This window comes from Thermobia domestica, chromosome 3, assembly GCF_964235325.1.
Source record: "Thermobia domestica chromosome 3, izTheDome1.hap1.1, whole genome shotgun sequence".
Classification (NCBI taxonomy): Eukaryota; Metazoa; Arthropoda; class Insecta; order Zygentoma; family Lepismatidae; genus Thermobia; species Thermobia domestica.
The window spans coordinates 235773502-235798646 of record NC_137456.1 but is presented as its reverse complement, the minus strand read 5'-3'; the positions used below and the strand labels follow the sequence as shown (position 1 = coordinate 235798646).

Below are 25145 nucleotides of genomic sequence, written 5' to 3'. Positions count from 1 at the left end.
AGGGTAAAGCAGGGAAGTATCAATAAGTCTGGACCCTACAGTGAAAATCAATCCAATGTCATTTCTCACGTCTATGTAAGGATACCATTGGAGTGGGCGCTGTAAAGCTGACTCCCAATTACTTCTCGTTGTGCCTCTCAATTTTACAAAAACCAGCTTTGGTATGAACAAGTGCAATCATACTCTTCTAAAGCAGTCCTACTTATCGATGAGCAGCTGGAGCGTGTATTATGGTTTATCCAAGAGACTGAACCTATAAGAACCGATTAAAGTCACAGTTTGAGTCAAAGTAAAGACTTGCCTCTGTACTCTGTTCTGATATTAGTCTTTATGGGTTTACTTTACAACGTCCGCTCCAGCAGGTATACTCACTCAGAAACGAGAAATTACACACTAATAAATTTATGAATATGGATCAAAACTTACTTAACCTTAAGCTAATCCGTTCCTAACCCTTACCCTACTTATTTATATCTTACTCTACTCTACCCTACCCTACTCTACTAAGGGCCCTACTTATTGATGCGCAGCTGGAGCTTGTCTTGTAAAGCTTACCAGTCGTTACTTCTGGTTTAATTTTTTTTTTTTCCGCGATTCACAGAATTTCAACTCCTCCGCACTCCTTCCTTCGGAAATGTTTTTTTGTTACCCTTACTGAAAGACCCAAAAATCTGATTTTCACTAGTATATACTCTCATAAACTGAATTCATTTTATAGAATAACTGCTATTTACGCAAGTTACAGCTACAAAACAAGAAAATAACTTACTAAACATGAACAATTTATTATGAAAAATAAACATATTGAAAGAGCATAGAAGCAAAATTCCCTAACTACACAAATTAAATATGACAACATAAATCCAACCCTTACCTTTTTCTATGAATACTACTTCTTTCTTCCAATGAAAGATGCTTCCGTGCTTGGAATAATAAATCAAAACCCTACCAATAAGCAACCCTCCCTCACTTCAAATTTAACTACACATAAACTAACAACCTTTAAATTTCTCACCAACCAATTTCGTTTTCTTTTTCTTCCTTCCACTTCTGTGACAATTTTCCTATTCTATAACAGTTTCAACAGTTTTAACCAACAAGAACATGAAGAAACAGACCACTGGAGTACAGTGAGCGGTTTTCATTTATTAATTCTCCTACCAATGATTTTCTTATGTATTTATTTTATAATAATTTATTACATTTCATGTTACACATATTTGTTATATAGAGAGAGATGAACAAGATTCACTCTAAGAATTAAATACAAGTTGAAATTGAAACACAGCACACAGAGCACGAAAACGTTATCAACCGTATTTAGAGGGGTTTTAAAGTGTAATTAGAGCTGTACTAAGAGTTTGCCTCTCTCGTGATACTAACTTACGTATTTAGAAACAGATTGAGTATGCTATCCGCGATTTCTATCGAAAGAAAATATGCTAAAGACTTATTTGTTTTAAATTAATCTCTCTTACTTGATTTCGGAAGACACGGCGCCTCAATGATTGAAGGCTTTGTTGAATGGGGTCCTTGGTTGGATTCCTGGCCAAGTAAGTTTGTGGTGGAGAGCATCCTGTCCATGAATCGCGGGATTCTCCCACTCCTTCCACATTCTCATTCCACCAATTCTTCCATAATCATTCACTTGCCGTAATAATCGTTGTCCCATAGCCTAAAAGGCATAATCGTGTTTGCAGAACCCTGTGGAAAAGTCGTGGCTGGCCTTTTTCTATATAAATGGTTGCTAATATAACCAATGTGTTTTTAAATACGAAAGTTTACATTACATATTATCAAACTCTTAGTACGCCGCCAATCAACATGAAAACTTTTCTGAATACGGATGTATTTCGTGATACTTCTATACAGGACAGTATTTAGGTATATTACACCCATGGAACCAAGAAAATTTTGCGTTCCTCTTTACTTTTCCGTATTCAATATGGGTCTAAACAATACGGATGTGATTCTTAACATTAAGCTAGCAGCAGCAGGCTAAATATAAAGAACCAAATGCATCGAATAAGGTGGGCAGATTTCTTTTTTCGCATGGACTGTTTTCCGATATACATTTTTTTTAAACATACCGTCCCGGTAAACGAACCTGCCGCTGTACTTCAAAATGACCAACAGAATTCCTAAATTTTGCCTGTTTCTGTAAATTTGAAGTTTTCGTGTTTCGGAGTAAATTTCTTAATTTTCTATGGTATCAGTAATCGAATTCTATCCTTACCCATGGATCATGGTTCTTTTCTATTTTGTGTACTCAGAAACAACTTTTTCGTATGACCCATTGCGCTTCTCAAAGTATACAGATATCCAGGGTGTCCCAAAAGTAATGGTAAAAAACGAAACCAAAGATTCCTGGCACCAAAACAAGTAAAAAAAAAATGTTTCTATGACCTATAGTCCGGAAGCGGATGAGGGCGGAGCTAGATAGCTTCGAATGGGGGGGGGATAACTTCACACTTAGGAAAGGAACTTGCCGATTTGCAAAACCGCATTGAAGATGCATGTAAACAGTTACGGAACGCACTGGGGGTGATGGAATGTATTCGAAACTCACGATTAGCACGTAGCATAGACGCAAGAAAACAGCACTTTGAACATCTTCTGTAGTTGCGTTTATTGTTAGCACGTATGACCTAGTAGTCTGTAGTGTTACTCTGTATAAGATACTATACGTCACAAATAAAGTACGTCGTTGTGTATTCTGCCTGTTATTTCATTACATTACATGATTAGTTATACTTGTTCATATTTCTAGCCTCTGTGCAAGTTTCTATCTGGTATACCACTTTTCATTGCCACCTGATATTATGCAATCATGTTAAGTGGTATTTGCTTTGGCTTCCATTGTGCATGTACGTGCAATCGTGCCACGGATAACCTCCTTTTTTCTGTATGGTTTCCATCTTTACTGCCCCGTTTCAATACCTCTACCGTACAAACATTCGGTGAATCCTTAAATGACGTATGGAGAATCTCTGGTGCAGTTATGTAACACGCGTTTAACATGTCAAGTCAAGATGATCTTTATGTATTTATGAACCTCCTTCCTAGCTCCTATCATTATTCCGCTGGCAAGTGTGAAGTTCCTTTTCTCCCACATTCGAAGCTGTCTAGCTCCGCCCCTGTCCACTTCTGGACTATAGGTCATATAAACGATTTTCTTGTTTTGATGCCAGGTGTCTGTGGTTTCATTTTTTACCATTACTTTTGGGACACCATGTATATATATGAACAATTAATATTCGTTAATTTACCATGCATGTTTTAATGTATATTTAACTGAGTGGTGATCTACTTTTCTTTCATAAAATATAACTGAATTTGGAAAATTTTAGTACTTTCCCGCTACACGAGAATCGTTATCGTTTGAAGAACTTGCGTAATTTTCAAACGTAAACATCTGCATTCATTAAAAAAAAAGTGGGAGAAATTGATCTTTCTAAAACAGAAACCCATAGAAATTGTCTGCTTTGTTACCACTTCTTATTATATTGATTAAAAACTGGTCTTTGATTCACCTTGTGAAACTACTATACCTTTAAGCCATGTGAACTAAAACTGATATTGGTGTTGGTGGATCCAGTTGAAATACAGCAATAAGATCAGAAACGGGCATTATCTCTGGGATGCTGTACCCATATCAAAAAGCCATTTCTTGCCACAGATCCCTTGTCTGTGCTTCGTCCTATTCACAGAACAGAGGGAAAATGCACCCAACTCTATTCACAAGATTTATCTTCATCGAAAGGGCTGAGGTTTGCTCATGTCTGCAGGTAAACAAGCCACTGCTTACTGAAAAGGAATCTTCTTTTCGACGCTAAGCTTCGTGCTTTCAGATAAAGACAGGACTTCATGAAATTTCTTTTTGAGGGACATCAAACGAGCAAAGAATACATACCTAATAGTTTAGAAGTGTCTTATATTTTTATAATGAATTTATATATGAAAATAGTTATGTTTATGTTTCACTCACACCTAAATTCTATCAGTGCCGAAAATGTGACTAGTGAAAAATGAATTGGAAATAGAACAGACTGTATTATTGGTTTATAGCAGTGATATGAGCTGGAATCTCCAGATTCATATCTCACAAATATGCTCTAGAGAGTAAAAGAAACAGATAATCAGACAAAATGATGTTGAAAGAAGCTGTTGAATGATGGGACGGCCTAGAATTGAACAAGTGACCCTTGGAATCTGAGGTGAGCGTTTTATCATTTGTCTTACGGCACACAATGTTTACCCACCATAAAACCCACTTAGTGTCAGCTGGGATGGAACCAGGATAGGGATGGCCACAAAGATCCGGTTCCGGTGTAACCGGTTCTCGGAGATCCGGTTTTCAGAACCAGTTCTGGAACCGGTTCCAGACCTGGATCCGAAACCCTGGTTCCGGAACCGGTTCCAGACCTGGTCCTGAAAACCCGGTTCCAGAACCGGATCTTAGGAACCGTTTCCAGATCTGGATCTGAAAACCCGGTTCCAGAACCGGATCTTAGGAACCGGTTCCAGACCTGGATCCGAAAGCCCAAAAAAACCCGTAAAGGAGGCACAAAGTTCATCTTGAAAACACTGCAAAGAGGACCATGCGCTTGTGCCCTCCCCGGGCAAACCCGCTTGTGCCTCCAGAAAAAAAAAAGTGGTTCACCAATGGGTGTTTAGCCAAATGAGTTGGCCAGTTTGCCTGTTTAGCCAATGAGTTTGCCAGTTACCCAGTTTATTTAGCCAAATGAGACAAGCGGCCGCCGACTGGGCGCCTGCCTGTCGCTTCCACCATTTCATCTAGCACACTGTTCACAGTCTGCCAGCAGCTCGGGCTTAGCGTAGGGATGGTAACAAAGTTTCGGTTCCAGCGGAACCGGTTCCGCGAGGAACCGCTTCTTGAAGTTCAGGTTTTCAGAACCGGTTCCAGACCTGGATCCGAAAACCCGGTTCCAGAACTGGATCCGAAGAACCGGTGCCAGATCTGGATCCGAAAAAACGGTTCCAAACCTGGATCCGAAAAACCGGTTCCGGATCTAGAACCGGATCCGTTCAGACCCGAAAACTGGTTCCATCAGGAACCGGTTCTGGCCATCTCTAAACCTGGGACCCCATCCTTCAGAGGTGAACAGGCTAGCCTGAATTACTACTGCTCTATCAGTGATCAATACACAAGTTAGTGCTACGGCGGTTCAGAGATATGTAAGTATAATAGTGTTGTGATTTTGTGTGTGTCTAGTACAGAGGCTCAAGAAAATATTACGCCAATATAAGCTGATCTATAAATTAAATGTATTTGTTTATTCTGTTAATCGATGCCCACCCACATTTTTTCATTGAGATCGAATTTCACTGGTATGGCATTATTCAGTATTGCCAATATAACTTGTACCGCAAGTTTCAAGAAAGTAAATCTCCAAGTCAAGTGGGTTTGCATATCCAGACTTCTAACTATGAAAATACTTACTATCACTCCACAGGGTTGCCATAGGTCCGTATTTTGTACGGACTGTTTGTATTTTTGGATCTGTATCCGTGTTCGTATCGTACAAAACACGAAATAGGAAAATGTCCGTATTTGATAGTTTTTGGAGCTGCCCGGAAATTTCCGAGTCGGCAATCGCTAATATCTCGGGCGAAAAGAATTGTGTTTTCATGATATGACTTATATTTTAATTACTATTAATCAAGTAGGTTATGTTTTTAAAACGTGTCTCATTTTTCAATTCCAGGGTTGTTTTGGTTAAATTTTATATAGATAATCTAATGGCATGATTTATTATATTTATGTTAATGAAAATATATAAAACATGTTAGTTTCCAATAGTGTTTTAAGTATTATAGTGTGAAGGCTTGTGAAGGTGGAGTTTTCTTTATCATTTTCCTCCCCCTTTCACACCCTTTTCACAATTGTGTGATAACCTAATAAGGTGATTTTTAGGTAAGAAATTTCAAAATATTTATTCTGTGTTTGGGCATCGTATCTTTGACGGGTAGTCATTTTTGGTGGACAAACACCGTGTGCGTGGGTTTCCTCGGGGTTCTCCCGTTTCCTACCACTTTTTTCATTTCACCATTTCATTCATTGCTCATCATCACCGTCTCCTTTAGCTTAGCCGGCATAACCATGGTACGTAAAATTTAAAAAATGGGTAGTCATTTTAAGGTTTGTCCGTATTTTGGATCAAAAAAATATGGCAACCCTATCACTCCAATTCCAATCATTTCACGAATTCAGCATGTTTTATGTAAGTTATTAGGACGTGATTTATTTGAAAATCAAATAGTGATTTATTTGAAAAATACTTCTATACATTAGAAGAGCTGTAACTTTCAAATATTCACCACAAACTGACAGTCTTACCAGACTAAAGAAAAAGCAAGTGTGGAGCAGAAAACTAGACTACTTTACAAAAAGTCAAAACGGGATTTGCTGCTGCATATGAAGGCGTCGAGTGGTTTGAGTCAATAGTCTAGTAATCAGATACTTGTATGTTCAAACCCAGTAGGAAGTCATTTTTTAAAATGTGTTCCTATTTTCATCCGGAGACTTGAGACTTTTTCTTTGGATGACTCTTTGGCAACTCATTTTCTTTCGAATTCGATTAGAACGGAACATTCTATGAATTGCAAATCTAAAATCTATACCTGAAAACAAAATATTAAGTATGTTTACTATTCCATTATTATTCTCTGATTTGTAACGAAAAACTATTTATTAACAGTGGTGATTTCAGAAGATTCTCCCCGGGAGATTGTCAATATGCGGGGGGAATACTGCAAAGCACTTGTAGACCACATTTAGCACGATCGAAGACATGATTCCGATGAGGAAAATTTCTTATCTCGAGAGAAGTCTTAAGTTCTCCCTCAGATTCCCCCCTGAAATCTTCTAACAAACAGAATGTTAAATTTGTTTCTCGTTCTACATTTTGAAATAACAAAATCATAACTTATAGAAAATTACAATAAAAGCATAAAGATTTATAATACTAATTACGTAAATATTATCGTATAAGTTTTCTTTTTCTGGTCGGATTAAAACTTGAACTTTTTTTTTTTTTGCATTGAACTGCACTTTAAAGTAAGTCCTTTTTCTGTAACTCTGACAGGAAAGGTATGTTTAACTCCAATTAATCATTCAATATTTTTACTACCATATTTTATTGTAATATTTTTACTATATAATGCAGTGGCGGCGATTGGACGTTAAAAGTGGGAGGGCAAGACATGATCTGAATATTTGCATATCAGTGTTTCCCTGGTTGCTTCTAACACTTTGCTTGACGAAAGGTTGTATAACTAATAGGATACTATATTTTTCAGTTAAAGTACCGTATATCGAATTTCATATTTTAAGTAAATTGACAAGAGCAACGCAAATGGGTACTAGCCCTTTGTACTCTTAAACAACGAAAATGTAAGAAAATATCTGATTCCTTGCTCATGAACATCTTAAAATTCTGTCTGGAAAATTGTGTGATCAGATTATTTAATAAAAAGTTTGCAAAACAAATAAATAGAAATAATTATATTAATCATAGTAATGAATAATGCGGTTTGTTTTGTAAAAGTTATGTTGAAACTGGGGATTAATGAACAGCTTATATTTTTAACTAGCTGAAATATCCATTCTTCGCATGGGTGAGATAAAATATTTATGTAACCATACTGAACAACGAAAGAAAAAAATATCAGTCACTTTCTGCTACGTTTACATGTCACGGTAAACGCTCCCCCTGAGACCCCCTGGTTCGAATTTTGAAAAAAAAAATGATTCGTCTTGATCTGGGGCCTGGACCAAAATACCACTGACCAAAATTTGGTAACTCCCGGTCCACTCGTCTGGTCCCCAGGCCGCACACAGGCAGACAAACACACAAACAAATTCTTTATATTATTTATATTAGAATGGTTCCCGTATGCTATTAAGGTTGGTTTAAAGGGACAAGTTTTGCCGATAGATGTCATTACAGTCTTCGTATATCTCTCATGTACTTCGTTTACCTTTCACGAAAATACACGATTTCTCTTACAAATTTCAACCTACAAACTCCAAATTTTTGGAGAAGGAACTTCATAACCTATTGAAGGCAACAATCCGTGCCAATTTTTATTTATAATTTTCTTCATTGTTGAAATGGATCAATTGTTGAGATGGATATCCAAACCTTTAACAATGGAACGCTGATTCTCAAATAAATTATCGTTTAGTTTACCTAAATTCAGGATCACTTCATTTTGTACTTCGTACTTTAACTAATAATAATAATAATAATAATAATAATAATAATAATAATAATAATAATAATAATAATAATAATAATAATAATAATAATAATAATAATAAGAAGAAGAAGAAGAAGAAGAAGAAATCATAGTTGTACCTTTATCACAAAATTTCCGGCATAGTCAATAAATTAATTAAATGAAATCAAATGCTACGTATTCTTTCTATGCAAGTTTATTTAACTTTCTTGGTCCCTATTCGAAATTGTATTTAATCAAATCTGACAAGAACACAAACAGAAAGGTCGACAATAGGTAAAAAACAAGTGCTTTATGGGGCGTTTACACTTGGTCGATTTAGTCGCACGACTAAATCGATTTAGTCGCACGAGTAAATCGACTCGCTGTATTTGCCACTAAATCGAAGCAACTAGGCCGAATCAGATCGATGGATGTGTTCAATTATTTCAACCACAGAAAATAGAACGTCTTTCAATTCAGTTGCCAGTCGATTAGTCGCCTTCGATCAACAAGCGACTAAGTTGAAGTCCCGTTTACACGGTCGATTAAGTTGAAAGTGACGTCAATTCAACTGAATCGAACGCAAATCGACTAAGTGTAAACGCCCCATTAGTGAGACTTCAACCAACCACTAATGATTAAATTTCGTTCTACAGCCGAACGCCTTAAAACACTCGCTAGGGCAATAGCTTGCAATTGTACCAAACGTGTTTCAATTATCACCTCTTGTTACCAGATGAAATTTATTTTGTATTGTCTGAAGTTTAAGTCTATTTTACCCTGATGCAGGCACGTAGCCAGGATTTTCCAATAGGGGGGGGGGTCCGTGACGAAATACTGTGATTATTACACCAGGGGCTCCATCATTCTAAACTATTTTACTGGCAACATATATTCGTTCGTTTAGCAAGGATTTCGTAATGGGAGGGGGGCGTGACATGAAATACTGTGGATACACACCGGGGGATCTATCAATCGAAACTATTTTACTGGCAACATACCCATATTGGTTTGTTAGGGCAATAAAATGAGAATAAGTTAGTATTTTAATTAAAAAAAAACTATGAAGAAATGAGTAAATATTAAAAAGTATTGAAAAGTATTGAAAAAGATATAGTCTTCCGAAGTCATTTGAACTCGATTCTACTTGCCTTCTTTCTTTCTTCTTCTTCTTATCTTCATTTAATGCCGTCAAGGATAGCAACGAGATCTCTTTCGGGAGTAAAGACATCCTATAAAATGGATTAGTGTTGCCGCGAAATTCAAAAAAGCTCATATTATTGGTGATTCTGGGCATTTCTTAAGTTCTACCTGAGAGTCTATGTTATCCATGGAGATAGATGGAATTCGGTATGCTTCGTCACAATAATATCCATTTTCAACTTGATTCCCCCCCCCGTTTCCCCCTTATAACAAAGAGCAACCAAACACTTGGTGTAGTTTTATATTTTTGACGCTGAATCATCTTTTTCTGGGATCTTTTTGTTTTATTCTTCCTTAATCTTTTTCATTTCTGGATCCGAAGGGGGGGTCCGGACCCCCCGGACCCACCCCTTGGCTACGTGCCTGCCCTGATGTAATATGTCTATTGAAATTGTTTATGTTTACGGTATTCGTTACTTTGACGAATGATACATGTTATTGATATATGTTCTTTTACATAATCATTCATAAATATTATAGACACTATCACGATTATTTATGACCTTTCATGGAAATTCACTGGCGCGAAAACAGTAGACAGAGAGTGCATTGGAAAGGGAGTTTGACAGGGGTGCTGTCCCTCACCAAAATTATTGAACTATTTACTAACGATACTTTAAAGTACCACCGGAAAGAAATCATTATGGGAAAGGACTCTACGTTGTGTTCGAACAGTACTCCTTGAAAACAATTTTCTCTGTTTTGCAAATTGACAAATTGCTGGCGGCATGATGTAGAAGAAAGATATTTCCTGCTAAAGCCATTTTGTTTCAGACATGCAAAAGGGCTGAGTCGCTGTTTTCGCTATTCAGTGTTTGAGAGACCCGCTAACTTAATCTAATAAAGTTAGGTGCTTGGAATTTTTTTCTTTTCTTTTTCTTTTTTTTTATCTACACGCTTGGTAGTCATGTATCCATTGTTAATTTTTTTTTAATCCTTTGAGTGTTGTGTGCGAGAGAGCCAATTGCCTTTTTTGCACTTAGAAGCACTGACCGGCCGGAAAGGTATAATTTATGGCTCTTTTTACTTTCTTTGTGATATTTTTAGGAAGAATGTAGAGTACCCTTCTCCACGAATTGTCGTTGAAACTGCTTTGAATAATTGAAGCAAACATTATATCTGACTCAGATGTGAAGCAGTGGTGCACTTAGGTAGGGGTAAGGGTTCATTTCTCTCCAGAATTGTTTTTACCACATATAATGCATATTTGGAAATAATCTGAAAAATGGATACCAAACATGGAACGTGAGGGGTTTCAGATAAATGAAAATAAATATTCATATTATTTCGTCGTAAATTGATGCATGTGATAGAGGGTGGAATGGAGCATTCTTCTCCCATAGGCCTTTATTTCTAGTCATCAGATGGATCCAGCGTTATGAATGAAATTTGTCGTTACTTTTGCTACACGTTTGTATCGCTGGGTCCATGTAATGAATTGTGAGACTTAAGAAGTGCTGCGGTGCACCATGCATTATCTACTTATTGTGAAGAATGGTAGGAAACAACAATAATTTAGGCGTAAGAAAAACGTATCTGTAGAGGTACGGAGCAATTTTTCTCAGCAAATTCTTTGTTTCTAATATTGAAAAAGCAGAGAAACAAATACCGAGCGCTACTCAGTATAAAATATTCCAGTCAATTGTTAACAATGGCATGAAATATATGTCGCATTCTTTGTTAGGAATCTAAATGAAGTGTGGAAGCAAGCGGCAGGGGTTTAAGTGGAAATGTCTAGCAGAATTTGAATGTCCAGTAGCTAAATAAATTTACTCGATACGATATTTATGTAATTCTTGTAGGGTCGAAATATAGTCAAAATTAATATTGATGTACATATTAAGTTCGGCATTATTGCTGTTGGTACTTAGGCTACTTTCAGAACCGGCCTTAAGCCGATTGAACCGATGGCTCCAAATCGGGTTCTGCGCCTAAGGGGTCCCCGCGCTAGTGCCGTCTACTTTACTCTCCAGTGTCGTTTTAACAGCATATTAGGACCCAGAGCTAACAAGTGTGTTGTGGCCCTTATGACTACATTTTGTTCCTAATACATGTAATGAGTACACGCCATTCTGCTTACGTGGCCTCCAGGCGCTTGCGCCCTCCCCAGGCTTAGTGGCTATGATGGCTTTGCTACTATCGGTTGTCAAGTACACACAACAACATATTCCAATACAGGTACATTCATGGACTCCACAAAGGAGGGTATGACTTCTCCCTAACAAGTAAATGAATAGCCTAGTCTGTATTAAGTTTCCGGGCCAGCAAATAATTCAGCAAATATTTTCTGAATTTAATGTTGCAGTAGTTTCTTTACTTTTTATTTATTTATTTTTTACGTTTAAAATTCTGTTGTAAAAATAGGTATTATGTCCAGGGAGTATTCTGTACACCCCCAACACCTCTAACACTTCTCCAAATTTCCTTACACACACCCCTGTGCGTAAAAACATTATTTTCTTTGAGTTTGTGTAAAAATGTATATCATTATTCTGGGTGCATACCCTCTTTTATTTTGAACACCCCACTAAGTAAAAGTTCCTGGCGTTCTTACGGATTATGTTATGTGATACTACCGTGAATACCGAGATGATATCAAGTAAATCAGCCTCAGTGCGATTTCTTTGCATCCTTTCTCTTATTATAGCTACATTAAAAATACAAAACCAGAGGACAAACTTTGCCCTCTCCTGCGAAAAATCCCTTGGATGTTTTTTCTTTTCTTTTTTTTTTTAACCAAGTCAGGAAAAACGAGTGGCTGCTTATGAAGGTTTGTCTTCTAACTCGAATAATCCAATGGAAATCTTGTCATACTTCTTCTATCAGTTCCTTAAGGTTTGTGATCGTATCATCACCATTTCATTTTGTCTGCAGTCGATAGCGATTTCAAGCTGATTATACCTTTCTTAAGTAGCTACCTATAATGTTTTCACCAGCGTACGTTAGGTTTTCCTGACTTGAATCCTTTTCAAAAAGATACAGCTGTTAAGAAACCTTTGAACCAACGAATTCATATCAGTGTGCATTTCATTATGTCTTACAAATATAAACTTACGGAAACAAATTTTACCACTGTATTTCTCGTAAAATTCTACCCCAATTTGATATATTACATGATCCCCCTCCTATTTAAAAAGAAGTCGAGCGAGATATAAGATGGCTGACTTCAAGATGACAACCATGACAAACATGCTCTCAAATAGTGTCTACTTCCTCCCAATGTAGGTTAATGTGTGTTTTTTTTGTTTTGTTTTTCACCTTGACTCGTTTTACAAATAAAATGAAATTTTCGAAATTGAAACACATTGTTATGGTTTATTCTGATAAATCAGGTTTTTGGCCACTGCGACCGTCTTGACGGATGATAGCATTTTAAATTCGTTTCTTGGTATTCCACACTCCTCTGCCAAGTTTGGTCAAGAAACTAGATTTCGGCATCGCGATAGGTTAACTTGTAAGAGAAGAAAACTATGGAATACTGGTACAGTACCTTCTTGAAAAATTGCGAGGCACAAGGTGAAATATGTTATTTTCAATTTCGTTCACTGTCTGCATTTCCATTTGAGTTTTTTCTCTGACAAATTAGCTGCTCTAAGCAATGAACAGGGTGAGCTTTTTACCAGAACATTTTCCAGATGTAAGAACGTTATAAAGTGAAATAATGACATATTACTGTTAGTCCCCCCTGAAAGAGAACTCCACAGCATAGAAACGGGAAAATGTTTCGAAACTGTCTTTGCCGCTAATCATCTTTCTTAATTAAGCTTATAAGTAAAATGTAGAGTGTTCCGGAGATAAACTGACAAACTTATCATGTGTTCAGGATTTCAATAAAAGAAAAACATTTTCTGCGACTTTGGTCGGAAATGCTTACTTACGGAGAGAGATATAATTAAAAGTAATTATTGGAATTGGTCAGTGCGCTTACTCTTTTATTATTCTTATCTGTAATTAAGCGTTTTCGATCAAAGTTTCTGCAGAATTTTTCTTGTATTGAGGTTCTGAACACATATATGAAGTTTACGGCTTTTCCCGGAACACCCTGTATATGAATACGTAATAACGATATAAACATAAGTTTGTAAATTTTGTGTTTATAATGTTTAGTATCACATACATGCATTTCTTTCATTAATACTTAAAATTTATCTTCATAAACACCTTTCGTATTATACCTCATATTTACTCCTGGCAGTAGTTAACCGTCATCATTATCATAGCAGAAAATCTGAGGGTGATGCGGAAAAAACTGACTACATTTTCGTTTTCAGGACATTTGATTTAGTAAGGAATGCATTGTTTTATCTCTGCACATGTTTGAAAGTTGAAATTTGTAGATATGTATTATCAGTTCTACGAAGTTTATTACTGAAAAAATAGGGCTTATGTAAAAATAGATAAGTAAATAAATATATAAATAAATTTAGCCCATGGCTGCTATACTTATGTTATCGATGGTTTTGTAATAAGATGTAATAGATTTCGCCCTTAATTTCTTGCTTCTTCACTAACCTTACTAACCAACAAAAATAATCGAAAGTGGTCGCTAGTGGAACCTATGTGCTTGAGAATACTGAAGTGTAGCAGTTGCGTCGACAGTTTTACGTTTGTTTGTTTCACAGAATAAAAGAGGGTGTGACTCGCGTGTGTTTTTGTGTTTAGAACACAGTTGATTGGGTTTTACGATTATTATATAATTTAAATATAATTGAGTAAGTTGATCAATATATAATCAATGTATCTCAAATATGAAGTCACTGATTTTTGAAAGAAAAACATAAAGGGCAGTAGGAAATGTCAATAAAACATCAGGTAATCGTATATCATTGAGTGTGACTGAAACAATGAAGATGCATTCATTTTCTCATTTATTCATTTATTTTCAATTATGCCTTTAGTAACGGTCGACTTTACATAAGAAATTATAAGCAGATGTTAGGTCTATGTTTTATTCAGTCATATTAAAGCACAATACAATAGAGCCTACTATTTTGACCTTAAATTGCAAAATAACTTTCGAAAGTCAATTTGTGTAAGGCCAAAATAACAAAGAAATTGGGATTTATAGTTATTACGAAGTATATATATACACCACAAGCGCACGCGCTAATCACTAGGTCAGCAGGAGAGTATCTATCTATCTATCTATCTATCTATCTATCTATCTATCTATCTATCTATCTATCTATCTATCTATCTATCTATCTATCTATCTATCTATCTATCTATCTATCTATCTATCTATCTATCTATCTATATATAAACTGGTTGTACAGACCTTGGTTAGTTGTAAACCTGGGGCCCCGCAAAGTGTTTAAAATCTGGACCCCGCACTACCTAAGGACGGCCCTGAACATAGTAATAAGCTATGTAATTGCTATACATATAATAGCAAATTTTGTGTTGCTTTCATGCAAATTGCTGCTGAAAGTGACCTATGCTGAAAACTTTATTCGTTGAATAGTTTCAAACTTTATTTGTAGTTAGTAATATTTAACAGTATGTACTGCTTAAGATAGGCGATTCGGCCTGGCAACTGTGTAGTCTGGCGGTTGTATGTAGTTTTAAATCGCGGGTGGCGGAATCGTGTACATAAATGTGTAATCAAGAACACAAAAGAAATTTTCGAATATTTTACACGTGTGATTTAATATATAATTAGGTTGCTGTTGAAATAATTTAATATTGAAACAAAACAAAAAGAATATGTAAGTTGCGTAAAGGAAACTATGTGTATTATGTGGAACTCGTGTTGAGAGTGAAATTACATCTGAAGTTTTAAGGGATATCCCAGTGAACATTTTAATTTGTTACAAGAAGTAAGTTGGGCGCAAAGTTTGGAAGCGCAAATAATATGTACTGGGTAATTTAAGATTCACCAAACAAATGAGAAGGAAAATGCATTTGTCTTTAATTTTGATCGTTAAATAGTTGTGTAATTTAAAATTTAATTAGTAAATATTTAAGGTGAAAGTAACAGTGGTAAGAGTACACTTCGAGCAGAGTAAGTGATTTTGTTACAGGATCTGGCATTTAAGGAATAGAATTGCTGTTATTTAGGTTAAACACAACTCAGTAGATACGGTATGAATGTTTTGCTCAAAGTGCACTTTTGCTGTAACAGTTGTGTTCACTTGAAGAGTATTTGCTTTTAAGTTTTGTAAAGATAACACGAGCCTGATATGTGTACCCGATGGAAGAATTTTTCTTTCTGCGATGAGCTTTTGTAAGTCAAAAGTTTCTGTTGAAGAAACACTTGTGATTCTTAAAAATACACTTTATGTGACATAAAAAACAGTTCAAACTATATTTATGCGAATAGTCCGTCCATTTAAGACATCTACACATAGCAGGCATGTTTTTTATAATTTTCTGTTGGCTATTTTTTCTCCTCTGGCAATTTTCCTGCATAGGCGCGGCAGATTTTCTGCAATCATATCGCAGATCGCAGCAAATTCTGCTTTGGGGCATGTGCATACGGAGTTTCAGGCTTGAAACCACGTTTGATAACTTTATTTATTTATTGCTGAAACGTTACACTACATATTAGGAACTAGGGTAGTGGCAGGTTAATTGAATTTTGTAGTTGATATTGCTGTGGAAAGTGATGGTAGTCACTATACTTACGAATTGATGTGGTGTAGTTTTCGTAAGTTGTTATTCACTGAATGTAGTTCTGTAACTTTTACTGTATTGCATTGGCGATTGAAATATTACTAGGTGATCTACATTAGTTTAAGATGCACATAACTGGTACGTCCATTCTATTGCTACGAAAGTCTATAAGGAATGAATTTCGTTCCTTATAATTGCAAGTTTTTACTTCGACTAGAACATTCACTAAAACCATTCCATGTGACGCGTTCCCGGAGTAGTTCAGAAATCATTTCCCAAGAACGATTCAATTTATCAGAGCAGCCTAAGAATCAGTTCATCAGAACAAACAACTTGTTATGAGAAACTCACTCCCAGACTCCTACGGAAAATAAGAACAGCTTTGGCAAATGCTTGCTTACTCTGGGAATCAGTTCAGATGAATCAGTTCTTATACAACCGTAATACGCAACTCGCAAAATGTGCATTGGAAAACAACCACAAATAAAATGCTCTAAATCAAGTGGAAACCAGCTTCTAAATTAACCTAACCTAATCCAGTATAAATATTCCAAATTATCTATAATTTTTAGATATCTAATTCTCAACTAAAAGTGAATAAGTAAATACAAAAACAAAGAAATCTCACCGCTAATGATACAGAGATCCAGTATGAGACAACAACAATATTTACCTAATGCTTTTTTCTCAAACTTTTTTTTTATTTTTATTTATTTATTTATTTATTTATTTTTTTTTTAGCGATCACAACTCTTGTTACAACAAACAAGAAAAGCTAATAAACGTTCACTCTTATCATACGTCGAAATAGCCTCAGTTTTCGACCACAACCATCACAAGTTTTGGGTTAAGTTCCAAAGTTATTTGTTTGATTCTAACAAAATTTTGAAAATTTACCGAGAAGAAATGGCTGATTTGCTCATTTGTGTGCTTGATAATATGTAAGGAGAGCAGAAGTTGAGTTTATTTATCTTTGAGTGATTATAAACTTAGAACTATTTAGCAAACGGAGGAAACTACTTCGCGCAAGGTTACCACATGGGTGGGTTGTAGGGAAGTAACGAACAGTTGTGTTCTGAACATGGCTGCAGATGTACAGAGACTCTCCCGTTCATATCTTACGAAGAGAATAGAAATTACACTCTTAATTTTAACAATTAATTTTAATGGAGCCAAACTTCCCTAACCCTGAGCTTACTTGACCCTACCTTACTCTGTTATACCCTTTTAAAGCGCCCGGCGGGAGCTCATGTGATTCGGATTCCACGTTAATCAGTAGGTCCACGTCTCATATAGCCTCGCTGCTGAAAGGGACGCTAAACTAAAATCAACCTTTTAAAGTGGTCCTAAAAATTGATGTTTTTGATGTATCGTAGCTGTTATGAGCTTTTTATCGAAAACCAAGCGGACTGCCAACTTGGAATAAATGCTCTTTTCAATGTAACAGTAAGTAACATAACCAACATGGCGGCAAGCTTCTACAATAGGGCGCATCAAACCCCCTACAGTTATGAAAAATTAACCGGGGATTCTTGTCCCTAGATCAGTTTTGTTCCATTTCGTGAGTCAATACTTCGTGCAAAAGTTTAGCAAAATTTTCGAACATTTAGTGGGTCCACCAGCAGCTCAAACATATAATATTAGTGTCAAAAAGTATTGAAATAATTGAAATACGAGTTTGATACATAAAAACTTATATTTTTGCAATAATTACACAATTTCTCTTATTTCTAAGAATATATTAAAATTAAGTAATTAAAATATATATTACAAGTGTCGAAGACTAAAAGTGTATTGAAAAATTGAAATGCGAATTTGATAAGTAAAAGTATTTATTGAAAGGATTACACAAATTTTCTCATTTTAACATTTAATATATTTTAAAAATTATATCTCATTTACTTAACGTAATCTAAACTGTTTCACAAAGATATTTCACAAATAACACGTGACATCTGGTCTTTTCGTGGTCGTCTGCGCAAACTTGGGACTGTCTTTCCTATTCTGTTCAACCACTTCTAGAATGTTTTGGAAATGTTCCTCTTGTTTTGCTGAAGAAAGAAAATCCGCAGTCAGCTTGATTCCACGTTCTGCACAGTTGTCGATAACATTCACGGCATTGATATTGAGAAGTGAGTTTTGAAATAGTGTTTTCTGGCCAGCCTGCAATTTCGTCACCGAGGAATTCATCTTCGAGTTTCAGGGCGTGAAATGTAAACCAGGAGTCTGGTCCAACCAAATAGGTTAGAGATGTAGTATTCGTAATTTGTTCAGGAAACCGAGGTTTTTCAAATCTTGTTCCATAACGTTCATTTGGATTTGGTAGGGGAGTAGCAGGTTTCACAGCAAAAAATCTACTGGCAAGAGAACATTTCGCTGTTCGAAGGGGAGCGGGCTGCTGAAAAGACTCAGAGGAACCATCTCTGATGTTAAATACCACAAGTGCCGTTGAAATGCACGCATCGCATTCTTAAAAATTAATGGATTTATGTACTTGTACAGCAGTAGATTTTGATACAGCTTTAAATTGTTCCATGGAGCATCAACTGCAGAGTTGCAAGTCATCCACTACACACTGTACACATGGGTAACAAATATGACAAAGTCTCTGAGCTTTGTAAACTGCCGTTGAGAAATGATGGCATCGTGAGGTAATGTCTGAATGTTTCTCCAATAAACATATTTTAATGGTATAGATCAATTTAGCCATCCATCTCGCTCTGTGAACAGCACCCGGTTGTTTGAATTTAACTGGAATCCCAGATATTTCTTCGTTGAGGAATGTGGTGGAGTTCAATGAACTCGAGGTAGTCATTTCTCAGAACTCTTTCCATTTTGTTTTAAATTATATTGGGAAATTTTTAAAAATCATTTTGAAATTTTTTAAGTACATTTTGTTCACTTTTGTTTAACGGAGTTGTATCAAATCGTGAGAAAGGGTGTTCACTGATATGAGGTAATTCGTCATAGTGCTCAAGAAATTTTGTGAAAAAGGAAATATTAGGTGACTTCGTGATTTCAATATTCAAGTCTTTAAACACTTGTCCAACTATAATTTCACGTATATGACGGCAACAAGGTGACTACAAATGAGCTCTCGCAGCTTTTCCTGTAACATCACGCAAGCAGCAGTAATGTGGCGGGTGTTTGATACCGTAGCGTCAAATGTCATGTTTACTATGTTGTCTTCACATTGCCATTACTTCAACAGATCCACTGTAAGTTCGGCAATAATGACCCCAGTATTCACCCCAACCACAGGTTTGTAAACAGGTATGCCCAGTAGCTTTAGTTCATTCTTGTTCCCCACGACGACTGTAAGACGTTCTTCTGTCACGTACTTAAATTGGCCAAAGATTACATTAACTTTGAGGGTAAGTCTTTACTTTGACTCCAACTGTGACTTTAATCGGTTCTTATAGGTTCAGTTACTTCCTGGAACTGTTTGTGCGTGAGTCACTTGTTAGAACTGTTCGTGCCTTTGGTGTGACGTCTTAGTTCATATTTTTCCCACTAGGTGTCTGTGTAGTCATATGGTAGTTGGTTAGTGTAATGTCACGTGTTCTGTCTGCATGTATGTGTGTGCTGCTGTTTGTGGCATGCGGGAAGCGCGTAATTGAATTGGTTGAATTGAGTTAGAGAAAACCTATCATAGTTGTGGTCTAAACTGAAGATATTTTCGACGTATTGTAAAAGTGGACGTTTATTGGTTTCTTGTTTGTAATAATAGCAAGTGTGCTCGGTTTAATAAAACGACGTGTGTGCGGAAAGGAACATTTTTCAGTAATGTTGAGTATTGTGCATTTGTTCTTGGTATCTTATTTTTTCGTGTGTGGAATCAGCAGTTATGAGTTCATTATTCATGAGTGTTCTCCTATGGCGAAATGGTGAGTGTTTTCTTTTTTTAATTCATATTATTTTTATTCTTGATTTGTTTTGCATTTGAGTATTAGCCAAAGTATTTGGTTTGCTGCTGCTTGTCCTATTGTCTTGTTGAGATGTAATTTTTTTTTCTTTGTCATGCACTGATTTATGATTAGAGACGAGTGTTTTTTTTTTTTTTTTTTAATTTTTACCTTCTTATCTTAGCTTTATAGTAGTGGTGTGATTATTTATTATTATTTTGGATGTTTTTATGGTACTTGAGCTGGGGGGTTGGGGGGCGGTAGCCCCCCATTTTGATCTGAAAATTCATAGTCACCGCTTCACCTGAATTGATGTTTAGTAACATTGTGACCCTTGTACTTATAGTATAATTCTTAACATCGTATAGTAACATTGTGGCCCTTGTACTTATAGTATAATTCTTAACATCGTACATTACTTTCACTGTTAGTAATTGTAATCGGATCACGTGAATCGGTTGAAGTCACTGTTTGGCTCAAAGTAAAAATTTGCCACTTTGAGTCCCAGTGTACGGTGGCAAGTTCTGGAGGAGTCTAGTTTTCCATTAAAGATCCTGATATCTGTTGACTAACCTTTCGTCAGGTCCTATCTGCACTGGAGTACGACGTAGTGACTTTTGATGTATCTCCACCTGCTTCCTTGATCAACGCTTTGGTATGAATAGTCTGTTGTGCAGGCGTAATTTGCAAGCGAGTTGCTAAAGCTACGATGTTTGGTCCTTGGATAATATCATGTGGGATAAAAACACTTGTTCCAGTACGCACTGAACGATGATTATTGGAGCGTGCTGGTGAATTGGTGACAGAAGGATTTGCAGATACTACAGTGCAGTCTGGTTTACTCTTTGTTGGTTCCTCGTCTTCTCTGTCATTTTCCATCTCAGGCATATCAATTCCAACAGCTATAGCGGATGCCGCCATCTCTTCATGCTCCCTTTTCCTCCTTTTCTTTTGTGCCTCCTCACGAATCTTTAGACGTCTGATTTTGTTATCCACCACTCTGTCGTATGATCCGAATGTCGCTGAACGGTCGGTTTTCATAGATTCCAGAAAATGTTTATCCTCTTCATTCTTAATAAGACTATTCACGTTGTAGTCCATTACTGAAATGTTTTGTTTAATTGTTTCTCAATTTCCTGAATTTTTGATGGAGTGACTGTACTGGATCGACGACTTTAGGTGTAGCCCCTATCTTAGCATTATCATCTAGTAATGAAATTATTTTCTCACACGCTTTTCGTTCTGAAATCATGGAAATATTTGCTTTATCATAAAACAAACTTTTAACTGCGACAAAACAAGCTTTGCAGCTTCCCACCTTGTTCGATTGATCTTTCGTCCATCCTTAATATGATACATTACACACCTCAAAACCTGCAGATATGTTGGTAAGCGAGAGCCGGTGACCAAGGCGTCGTCCTCAGTGATAGCACTTCCTAATCCAAACACACGAGAAGATTTCCTAGTTCGCACAGACGTAATCTTTTCATGTACAGTACGAAAAAAGGTCTTTTTTAAAAAAATTAAATTAGGGCAGGTTAACTGGCGACTGTGAAATTATATAAAAACAGGAAGTAGTGTGTTCTCCGTAGAAGCTCCAAAACCTTGGTTCGTAATACTTAGAATTTTGCGTAAAAGTGAACAGTATAATGGGATTTAAGATTTTAAAATCTTAATAGTGCAAATACTAAGAGAAGAATATCTTACCCTTATGTTTTTTTTATTCAAAATTCACTATACAAGCTACGTGGCGCTATCTGTTGAGCAACTTTTCAGATAACTATCCTGTTGCATGTAAGTTTATGCCTCTAGTGGACCCCCTAAACATACTTTGATTTTTATAAAAAAATTGCTGGGCTGTATTATACCTCAAGTGGAATATTTCTAACCCAGGGACAAGTCACTTAGTGAAAAGTGGGAATTTGATGCACCCTATTCTACAAACACAGGTCCCCCTTCCCATTTAGCTGTAATAAAAACAGAAAACAACGTGCCCTGCACGGCTCTAACCTACCTTCACTCGCTGACGCTCGCTGGATAGTACTTTGTGAGTTGAATATTAAACTTTGGTACAGAAAGAACCAATTATTACACTTTTAGCCGGAAACTAGGCGGACGACCAACTTCGGAATAAATGCTGATACTGACATCAGAGTAGCAAACTATCATATGACTGTACACACACCTAGTGGAAAATAGGAACCACCAACTCATTACAGTAGACATCGCACCAAAGGTACAAACAGTTCCAGCAAGTGACTGGATCTATAAGAACCGGTTTCAGTCACTGTTCTAGTCAAAGTAAAGTCTTCCAAAGGAAACCAGTGTACCTAACAATCCTGTTGGCAACAGTCATTGTTAGTTTTGTTAAGACCACATTTAGAGTGACTACACTTGCTGATTAATGGGAGTTGGCCCATTTTGGAACAGCATACTATGCACTCTTTTTTGAGTAACACATTTTGTCCCAATTTTTATTACAACGAATAATCGTTAGTGCAGATTAAGAAAAGTGCATCAAATTAAAAGAAAAAAAGAAACTTTTGCTTTAAATGAGGATCGTTATTATCCAGGGGAATGCTAAAATTGCTTATAGATTGATAATATGCGTTCAAACTGATGACGCTGGAAATAACTCCATGCTATCCTATTACAGTGGAATCTCGTTAATTCGAACTTGGATAATTCGAACAGAAGTCAATTCCCCTTGAAAACTGTATTGAAAACAATAGTAAAAAATCGTGGATAAATCGAACTTTTGAATCTATGTTTTGGATAATTCGAAGTAAATATAGTTGAATTTTTTTTATGTTGGACATATGTAAACAGAGAAATACAGTTTTAATGTGTTTTCAGTTATCCAGATGCAGCTATAGGGAAGAGTAATACAAAAGATAAATAGAAAACCTATGTAATGATAAAGATGAAGGTGAGTTGGGGAAGAAGTAAAGATAGAGAACGTGTGCCAGTCTCATCTTGTTTCAGAATTGGTTGAAAATTTAAGATGACTTGTTGATAAAGTCAACCAAATGTTAATATCGTATTCCACGCAATACATGAAATTCAAGATTATTGACCTTACAAAAATAATCAAATTTGAGCAAATGAGATTTACGACTTCTTAAAAGTGAGAACAAAATATTCAAATTGTTACTGGTGTTCAATTGTTTGGGCTATTCAATGTATGTTGTAGTATTGTACGTAAATATATTTTCCATTATACACGTAGTTTGTATTATGTGGAGTCAATTTCGTTTGTTAGTTTGCGGTATTCGATCACGCAAATAATAAGCTGCTTTAAAGGTAAAGTCTACACCATATGAATATGTTTTTGATGCACAATACTTTGGTTTGTTTGTTGTTATATATGTGAAAATGAGTGTTGTTTGATAAATCGAATTTTGGATAATGCGAAGTTTTTTCGTGTCCCCTTGGACTTCGAATTAAAAAGAGTCCACTGTATATGCAATTATTTCTCACGAAATTCACTAGTTTCTTTTTTAGGATAGAACCCCATAGCAGAACGCCGCGATCTTAGATGTGATCGCAGAAAATTTGCCGCACCTGTGGAGAAAAATTGCCAAAGGAAGAAATAAAATAATCAACAGAAAAGTGTAAAATATGCCTGCTATGTGTAGATGTCTTAAATGCACGGACGACTCGTATAAATATAGTTTTTTATGTCACGTGAGGCGCATTTTTAACAATCACAAGTGTTTCTTCTGCTGAAACTGATGACTGATGTTATTTCTAACGTTTTTGTTGAGCAAGCAGAAAAGGACTTTCCGTCGTCTTCGAACTTCTTTGAGTTTGTGAGTACGGAGGTTGTTCAGTCTACATTTGGCCAATTTCGACTTACCTAAAAATTTAGAAGAATCCATGGCGCCAGGTCCGTAAATGCTTGATGTGTTTCCCTTGGTTCCTAACAACAGCCCGACAGCGTAATTTCCACTGTAATAGACTTCTCTGAAGAACTGGGATGGGAATCTTGTCCCATTCCCTTTGCACAGCTTTCCAAAGTCCTTCCACAGTTGTCACACGTCATTTTCCCAAAGCCCGCTTTAGCAATCCAAATCCACAATAGTCCATATGACTTGCATCTGGAGATTTAACAGGTACCTCATTGAAAGTTATCACCTGTATACCACTTGCCTCCTCCATCTCCCTGTAGAATGCGAGGGACGATCCTGAGGTATGTGATGAGGCCTTGTCCATGTGAATGCGCACCAAATTGGCGTCATTTCCGTACATAGTTGGAATCTCATGCTCGTAGATCGGTCGCATGATCTGCTCTCGGTTTGCCGCAGTCGGAAAGGTAAATCCATTCTTCATCGAGCGTTACGACGTACATCCACCTTTGTTTTGCCAGATGCCTTTCGTACAGCTTCCGGGCGTTACACTTTCGTTCATTTTAGTGGGCATCCGTGAGATGATGGCCGCGAGCTTCCATGACTTTTTCCAGCTTGAGTTGATGGTGTAAGGTCCGGCTCACAGTCCCCAAAGACACGTCAAGACAATTAGCCATACACCTTTGTGTTGGCGGATTTTCTTGCATTGCCATTTTGCGAAGTTTCCTCTGCATGGTGGAGGTGACCTTGGTGCATTCCCGCTTCCTAGGCAACTTCGTTGGTGATCCAAATGGTGGAGCTTCGTTGCCCTTGTACTTCTTAATAACATTTTTTATTCCATTTAAACTGATGTTGCAAGCATTCTTCTTGCATTGTTTTCTAATGACAGAAACACTAAAGTGGGCGGCATTTTGGTCATAGAGCTGAAACCCCACATACTTGGAAACAAATTTAACACAACACTCACAACAATGGTCCTGTTTTGTGCGTTATTGTCGTCCGCGCGGAAAAACAACTCCGTTCCCAGGAAGCCACTGCACAACACTGCAGGACGCCACGAGCCAGGTCGGGTGAGTCCATTCTACCCAAGAGAGGGAAGGAACGAAATCGGCTGAACAACCTCTATATTCCCAAAGTTGCTCTTATTACAAAATACGGTGTATCGTATCATAAATATTTTAAATCTGCTTCTTTTAGCAAAACTCCTTAAAAAAAAAAAAAAAAAAAAAGTGACTTTATAGATTGTAATTTGAACTAGGGATACCGCTGAAAACTGTTTACCATGCTTCATTTAACGCTGTAATTAAAACATGATAGTATCACCTTG

General features: G+C 36.6%; 2 protein-coding genes across 5 annotated transcripts in view; one reads left to right on the top strand and one right to left on the bottom strand.

Moving 5' to 3' along the window:
* LOC145680980 (mitochondrial glutamate carrier 1-like) overlaps positions 1-1057 on the bottom strand; it is a 176129-nt gene extending 175072 nt beyond the window's left edge. The window contains exon 1 of one of the 2 annotated variants that reach the window (XM_081752223.1): positions 875-1057. The gene's annotated coding sequence lies outside the window, so the exon portion shown is untranslated. The remainder of the gene's footprint in view (positions 1-874) is intronic. The other variant, XM_081752224.1, reaches the window with a different exon arrangement.
* A 13935-nt stretch (positions 1058-14992) lies between these two features.
* The window catches only part of LOC145680979 (uncharacterized), a 94063-nt gene continuing 83910 nt past the window's right edge, over positions 14993-25145 (top strand). For 2 of the 3 annotated variants that reach the window (XM_081752222.1, XM_081752220.1), the window contains exon 1: positions 14993-15269. The gene's annotated coding sequence lies outside the window, so the exon portion shown is untranslated. The remainder of the gene's footprint in view (positions 15270-25145) is intronic. The other variant, XM_081752221.1, reaches the window with a different exon arrangement.